Source organism: Petaurus breviceps, unplaced genomic scaffold, assembly GCF_028583685.1.
Source record: "Petaurus breviceps papuanus isolate PSGF00001 unplaced genomic scaffold, PetGlider_PUasm1.0 90775, whole genome shotgun sequence".
Lineage (NCBI taxonomy): Eukaryota > Metazoa > Chordata > Mammalia > Diprotodontia > Petauridae > Petaurus > Petaurus breviceps.
The window spans coordinates 7,473,216-7,480,433 of NW_027187342.1; the positions used below are offsets into that span (position 1 = coordinate 7,473,216).

The 7,218-nt window shown below is 38.4% G+C and overlaps 1 long non-coding RNA gene across 1 annotated transcript in view; it reads left to right on the top strand.

The window, feature by feature from the left end:
- LOC138146838 (uncharacterized) overlaps window positions 1-7,058 on the top strand; it is a 20,183-nt gene extending 13,125 nt beyond the window's left edge. Inside the window, exon 4 of the long non-coding RNA XR_011164616.1 lies at window positions 6,300-7,058. This is a non-coding gene — a long non-coding RNA (uncharacterized lncRNA). The remainder of the gene's footprint in view (window positions 1-6,299) is intronic.
- Window positions 7,059-7,218: the final 160 nt, after the last annotated feature.

The following is a 7,218-nucleotide window of genomic DNA, read 5'->3' on the forward strand; positions in this document are numbered from 1 at the left end:
GGGGGGGTAGAGTGGGGAGGAAGCTTAATTTTTTTTCCTTTTAAAGACCAGCCTTAAACTAAATAACTTTGGTTCTCATTGATTGGTCAAAAATAGATTCCAGATCAAGCCCTACTTGGTCATTATTTGGGCCCTGATTGACTCAGAATGAATGTAAATAACAATTGTTTCTGTTTTGTCCAGAAACCCAGAGGGTCCTCCCCTCCCAGGTCTATTTTTTTTAAAGCAATTGGGGTTAAGTAACTTGCTCAAGGTTACACAGCCAGTGGCCAGTTATTTCTGGGTGTGGTGCTAAGTAGCTGACCCCAGATTCGATCCCCAGGTCATCCCAACACTGGGGCCAGTGCTCTTACTCACTGCACCACCTGGCCGCCCCTAAGCAATTGGGGCTAAGTAACTTGTTCAAGGTTATATGGCCAGGTGTTTCTGGGTGGGTGCTAAGTGTCTGAGCCCGGATTTGATCCCAGGTCATCCTGACTCTGGGGCCAGTGCTTTTACTCACTGCACCACCTGGCTGCCCCTCTCTCTTTTTTTTAAAGAGGTCCTTCTTTACCTCATTTTTTATTCAGCCTTTATCACTGAATGGCTGTGGCCTCAGTCAAACTGAGACCACTTAAGGGCCTTAGTTTTAAAAGTCCAAGGTTCCTGGTATCCTGGCCCTTCTCCAGTGGTCCTAATCCATTTCTGGCCACTGGACCCAGATGGTTCTGTAGGAGAAAGTGAGTGTGGTGACTTTGAACAGCCCTCCCTCACTTAAATCCAATTCACTTGTATGTCATGGTATCACTTCCCTGATGTCATGGCCCTCTTTGAGAACGGACAAAAAGCATCACTTCCCTAGTCTTGGACATTTATATTTCTCAAGACATTCTCACATTGCATTAGTTTTCTTGTCTGTCATATCACTATTGGCTCACACTGAGATCAAAATCCACTAACATTAGATTAAATATGTTTCTATGAACTACTACCTAGCCAAGTCTAATTCATCATTATTAAATTTCCCATTATTACATTCAGCCCATTCTAAACTGTCAAGATGTTTTGGATCCTTATTCTGTCATCTAATATGTTAGTTATTCCCTCTCAACTGTGTCATCTACAAATCTGATAAGCCTAATTAGTTGATAGTTGAATAAACATAATTAGTTGATAAAAATGTTAAACAGCAAAGGGATAATTATCAATCCTTGATATCCACTAGTAAACACTTCCCTACACAGTGATATTTACCCCTTATGACCACTCTTTACCATAATTCCATCAATTCCAAGTCACTAAATTTGAGTCATAAGGGACCTCAGCAGCCATCAAGTCCAACTCACATATAAAAGGACTTCTCACTCTAATATATCTAATGAGTGATTATCTAGTTTCTACTTGAAAACTTCAAAGAAGCAAGAATCAACAACTTCTCAAGGCAGCCAATTCCACTTTTGGAAATTAGAAATTTTGATTTGGGAAATTTTTCCGATCATGAAACCTTAATATTCTTCTTTGCATCTTCTCTCCCAACTTGGCTCCTACCTCTTTGGTTTCTTCTGCACCTCTGCTAATATTCTTCCTCTGAAGGTATCTCCACCCTCTCAACACCTCCTCTGCTTGCTGAGTTCCTGCCTGTCATTATTTTTAAATGAAGAGTGAAGATAATTCATGTTCAAATCTTTGCCAGTTCTGCTCTTAATTCTCCAGCATTTTCTACTCTATCCCCATAAGGGTAGCTTTCTCCTCCACTCTCTACCCTCCCTTACCAACTTTTTAGCTTCCTTCTTGGAGTGGTCTTCTTTCATTAAAAGGTAAAGTAAATGATAGTGAATACTATCCTTTTTTGCTTTTATTTCTATCTCTAGTGTTTAGCACAATGCCTGACTCATGACAATTGATTCATAAATGCTTTATCTATCCATCCTTTGCTATTGGCTTTGAACTCTGGGGACAAACTTTTTAAATGCCTAATCCCATTTTCAAACAACAGCCTTTCAAATGCTTGAAGACAGTTATCCTTACCCTTTGTCTTCTCCAAAATAAATATTGACTTCCTTTAACTGATCTCTATATGATATGAACTCAAGACCTTTCCCCACCCTAGTTCCTCTTCTCTGGACATTTTCCAACTTATTGAAACTCTTCTTAAACTATCACTCCCAGAATTGAGCATGATACTCCTTAGGAAATCTAGTAAGGGCAGAGTACAAAGGGCCTATCACAACCTTATTCCTAGAAGTTACGTTCCTCTTAATGAATAAGAGGATGACATTGTTGCATTGATGTTGCATTGATAACTCATTCTGAGTCTACTAAAACCTCTATTTTTTTTCAGAAAAAAAACTGTTGTCTAGCTAAATCTCCCCTGTGCTTTACCTCTTTTTTGTACCTATTTAGGACTTTGCATTTATGTCTATAGGATTATATCTTAATAGATTTAGCCCAGTGCTCGGACCTGTTAAGATCTTTTCAGATTCTGATATCTGTCATTCAATGTCGTATAGATAACTAATAATTATTGAGGGTTTACTATGAGCCTAGGACTCTACTAAGTGAGGAAATGCAAAGAAATACTCCCTCCTAGCTTGATGTTATTTGGAAATTTTATGAGCATGCCATCTGTACCTTTATGCAATTCATTGATAATGATGTCACATGACACATAACCAAGAACAAATCCCTGGAGTACTCCAATTGAGACTTTCTGCTATATTGACATTGAATCATTGACAACTACATTTTTAGTCTGGCACCAAATAACATCACAAAAATGAAATTGTTTATATCTGAATGGACATGAAATGACTAGTCCTCAATGTGAAAGTCATTTCAGAATCATCTTTATGAGTATAGTAAGACACTCATTTGTGACAGTAGAGAACAAAATCAATGTCAAAAGAGAAGAAACAATAAAAAATGAGCAGTCATGATATGTAATTGACCTATTTAAATTAACTATTGATGCTAAAAAATATGAAATGGATAACATAATAGACTTGGAAACCAACTATCACCATTTCCTGAGGAAGTTTAAATTATATAAATCAATTTCTACAATAAAGAGGCCAAAAGAGCTGAGGAGCATTATCCTTAATCATAAGCCCTTGATGTCTGTGCCAAATGTAGAGATATGGAAGAAAAAGGCAGTACCAATTTAAAATATAAAATCATTTTTTAAAATCTTTCAAAAAATTATGGTGAAAATGTATGAACATAATCCTTTCATAATACAATGAAAAGTAGTGGTGAGAAAAACAAACTTACAAAAAACTTGACATGAAACTAAACTTTTAAAAGATTGTCCAAAGGATAATTAAGGATGAAAGTAGAAGGAAGACAAAAAATAAACAATCGAATCACTCCATTTGGGCTCAAATATCATATTGCATGAGGAAGCAGAAATGGTACTAAAAGGGAAAAAAGGATGTGAAAAGCATCTGGACTGGACCAATTACTTAGAGATGATAATTATTTTGCAGAATGATTTTTAGTATAAGTCACAGAGGGAAAGATGATTAGGAGAAAAATTTTGAGATTGATTATATTCCGAAAAAAGACAACTGAAAAAGTATTTTTAATCCAACAATCCATATACAAATTTTTCAATATTTCCCCCCTAAAAAACATGAGAAAATTCTTTACATGCATCAGGGACATCACTGATGAAGGCACGAGAAGGAAACAAGCAATATTTTACCAGTGTTTTTTAAAGCAACATACATCTTTATAATCACAAAATACAGTAGGACGTATAAATAATATAAGATTCCACTATATTTCTTTTGTTAACTATGAACATTCAAATTAATGAGGGCAGAACACTATCATAAAGGTTTACATTTAACAAGGATATCCCAAACATATGTCAAAAATACATGTAGCATAAGTTGCTAACTCCTCCTCTGGATCCTTACCTCCCATTCAGGTCACTCTCTATCAACAGACAAAGAACTGCAAGCAAATATTAAAGCTTTTAATCAAGACAGAATACAGAAAAAACAAGGGAAAAAATCCCATCTATCCAAAAGAGTATAATCTCTCATAGTCTACCATGCCTTCAGTACTACTGTTCTCTGCTTCTAGTGCTGCCCTTGCTGCTTCACTTTTATCTAGATATTAATTCCTACTTCCCATTGCATTCCACACCTTCCTCTTTATTCTCATAAACTTCAGCTACAACCCTACTTTTTCTAAGAAGACTTCAGGCATTACCAGAGAGAGAGAAATGATTTGACACTTTCTATTCATGAAACAAATACATATGGCTTTGTCTGATACACAGATTTGGGGGTGGGGAGAGTGGTTTGAATTGAACAGCTACATAGGCATTCTATTCACTCTTTACTGACATTTTTCTTTTTTTTTTGATACTGATTAGGCAACCTAAGTGGAATAAATATGAATTTTTGGGTCAGATGCAACTTGCTTGATTTGTTTTATAAAGCTCAACCAATAACATGTATACTTTATTACAAAGACTATTCTTTTATCTGGTCTGGAGTACACTACAAACTCTATTAGAGCAAGAATCTAGGGGCAGCCAGGTAGCATAGTGAGTGAGAGCACTGGCTCCAGTGTTGGGATGACCTGGGGATCAAATCTGGGCTCAGATACTTAGCACCACACCCAGAAATAACTGGCTGTGTAACCTTGAGCAAGTTACTTAACCCTGATTGCTTAAAAAAAAAGAATCTAATACCCACACACCATAGAAAGTAATCCAAGAACCAAGGCGTAGACTGTCTTAAGCCATTTACTATTTCTCCCACCTTGGTTGAAAAGAACTCACTAAGGGGTTGCAGAGCCAAAATTGCAGAGTAAAAGTAGGAACTTGCTTGAGATCTGGCTCCAGCCACCTCCAATACCTGTAAAAAAAATGGGTCTTTACAAATTTTAGAGCTACCGACCCCACAAAGTGTCAGAGAAAAGAACTAAGTATGGCATATAAATTTAGGGTAGAAATTTTCCTAAGAAACCATTGAGCCCAAACCCTCTATTTTACAAGTGAAATTGAGGTCATGCTGGGAGTGAGCAGCAGAAGTCTTTTTGAACACAAGTCCTTTGACCCCATATTCTGTACATATCCAACTGTATTTTGTGGCCTTCAAGGATAGACTCATTAAGAGACAAATTATCTCTGGAGCCTCAGAAGTCATAGCAGAGCTTATTCTGGGCCAAATTTGATACATACTCATTCACTCGTGTACTCTCAGGACTTTAACCAAATAAGATGCTAGTAGACCTAACACTCAATGGAAAGAATTTTACTTAATGATAACATAAAAAGGATATTCAGCAAAGTTTTTGATTCAGTTGGGGCAACTCACTTGCCTCCACATTTGCCACAGTGGTGCTCCCAGTCAGTAGGATTTCTCAAGCCTGGGAAACCCCCAAATTATTGTGGGCTGCCCTCCAACTTAGGAGACCAGGAAACTACATCAGCAATTTGACTTAGTCCCCTGTACTGTCTTAAGAATTGTTTCATTGCCATTTAAGGGAAAATATCTAGGCTGCCTGGAGTAGAAATTGCCCCTGCCACAGGAGCCACAGAAGAATTCTATCTCTCAAATAAAGATCTCTTAGATTTTTATACACCTAACAAAAGTCAAAAGGCCCATTCTGAAAATTTTGCTCAGCATATCAGAGAATACAACCAAGCCACTGTCAATTAACAAACCAAAATTATCATTCTCAACTCATTTTCTTACTGTCATCATCATCACCACCATCTACCTACATACACATTCTTATGTTAGGTAATGCTAAATAGACATGGTCACGTTCTAAGAGTCCCCAAAACAACATGTATTGATTCAGTCTAAGAAAACAGACTGAGAATGGAACCAAAATTTTAAGTGAACTATTTAGATTGTTCAGACAATAGCATGGTTTGTTTTTACCTCAGCAACCCAACAAGGATTTATGAATCAAATCTGTTATGTGTATGTATAATAGTAATGAAATTTAAAGATCCCCCTCTATTGGCTTGGTTTTTGGATTGAGTGTTAAAACCCAGAGCTTGTGAATCCCATTTGTGGGATGGACTTGTTGATGTGAAAAGAGAGTGCTAAACTGGGAGGAGCTGGTGCTGTGGAATTGGAGAGGCACAAGCAGAGGAAGAGAGGCAGGAGAATTTTTGGAAGCAGCATTGTGGAGGCAGAGAGAGAGAGAGAGAGAGAGAGAGAGAGAGAGAGAATTGCTGAGGGCCAGTTTGAGCTGCCCAGTACTTTTGAGAGCTGCCACCTGGAGCTGCCAAGGAGAGGAGACATGGCTGTGATACCAGTATTTTGACTGTTTTGATGTTGTTTTGCCAGATTTTTCTGTTGGTGAAGGACAGTGCTGTTGTTGCAGAGGTCCTGGAACCTTGCTGTTGGTTCAGAAGCTCTGAAGAAGGATTATCTTGTGTATGTATACAGAAATCCTGGAAGAGGGTTTTGCTGATGTTTTCAGGGATTCTAGGACTGTTCTGTAGACAGAGAATGAATTAATGAGGATGCTGGCAATGTATCTTGTGGCCTTGGTAAGCTTTGTCTCCCCAGGAACAGAGATTGCTGAGAACTTGCCTTGGGTCAAGATGAAGAAAAGACCTCTCTTTCGGTATTAAATGCTGTGATGATATCTTAATCTTGTTGTAACTCAGGGGTAGATGGCCTTTGTGCTCTCTACTGCCCCTTTTGAGAAGAGGCATTACAGTATGTTTCAGGAATTTGTGGAAATATTATCTTGGAATAGCATGAATGAACACAAATATGGACTGCCAGATGCCTAGTGCTGATTGCTCTTTCAGCTATGATCGGGCTTTGTCTATGGGTGACCTCTTCTAATGATAGGAGGCTGATTACCACCTACAAATTTACTAAGTTCTCACCACTGCAACTTTTGATTAATTACTTTGGGAAATTTATTTTATATCTCACTATCTAGGACATTCCGAAACTCTATTAGAAACTGATGAGATCAAAAGTTAACTTTAGGCTAAGCTACTTTAGGCTCTGCCTGTTAACAAATGTGCTACCAATCCCTAGACTGGATTCCACCATTTCTTTCCCTCTTCCCTACTCTCTCTCCCTCCCATTCTCTCTCCCTCTCCCCCCCCCCCCCCCCTGTATTAGTCCTGTGAACTTAGTAAATTTGTAGGTCCCCCCCTCCCCCCCTCTCCCCACCTCCACCGCGCGGCGGGACAGCGGTATAGGCTCACACTAAAGCACCCATACCCCTCTTCCTCGTCTTCCT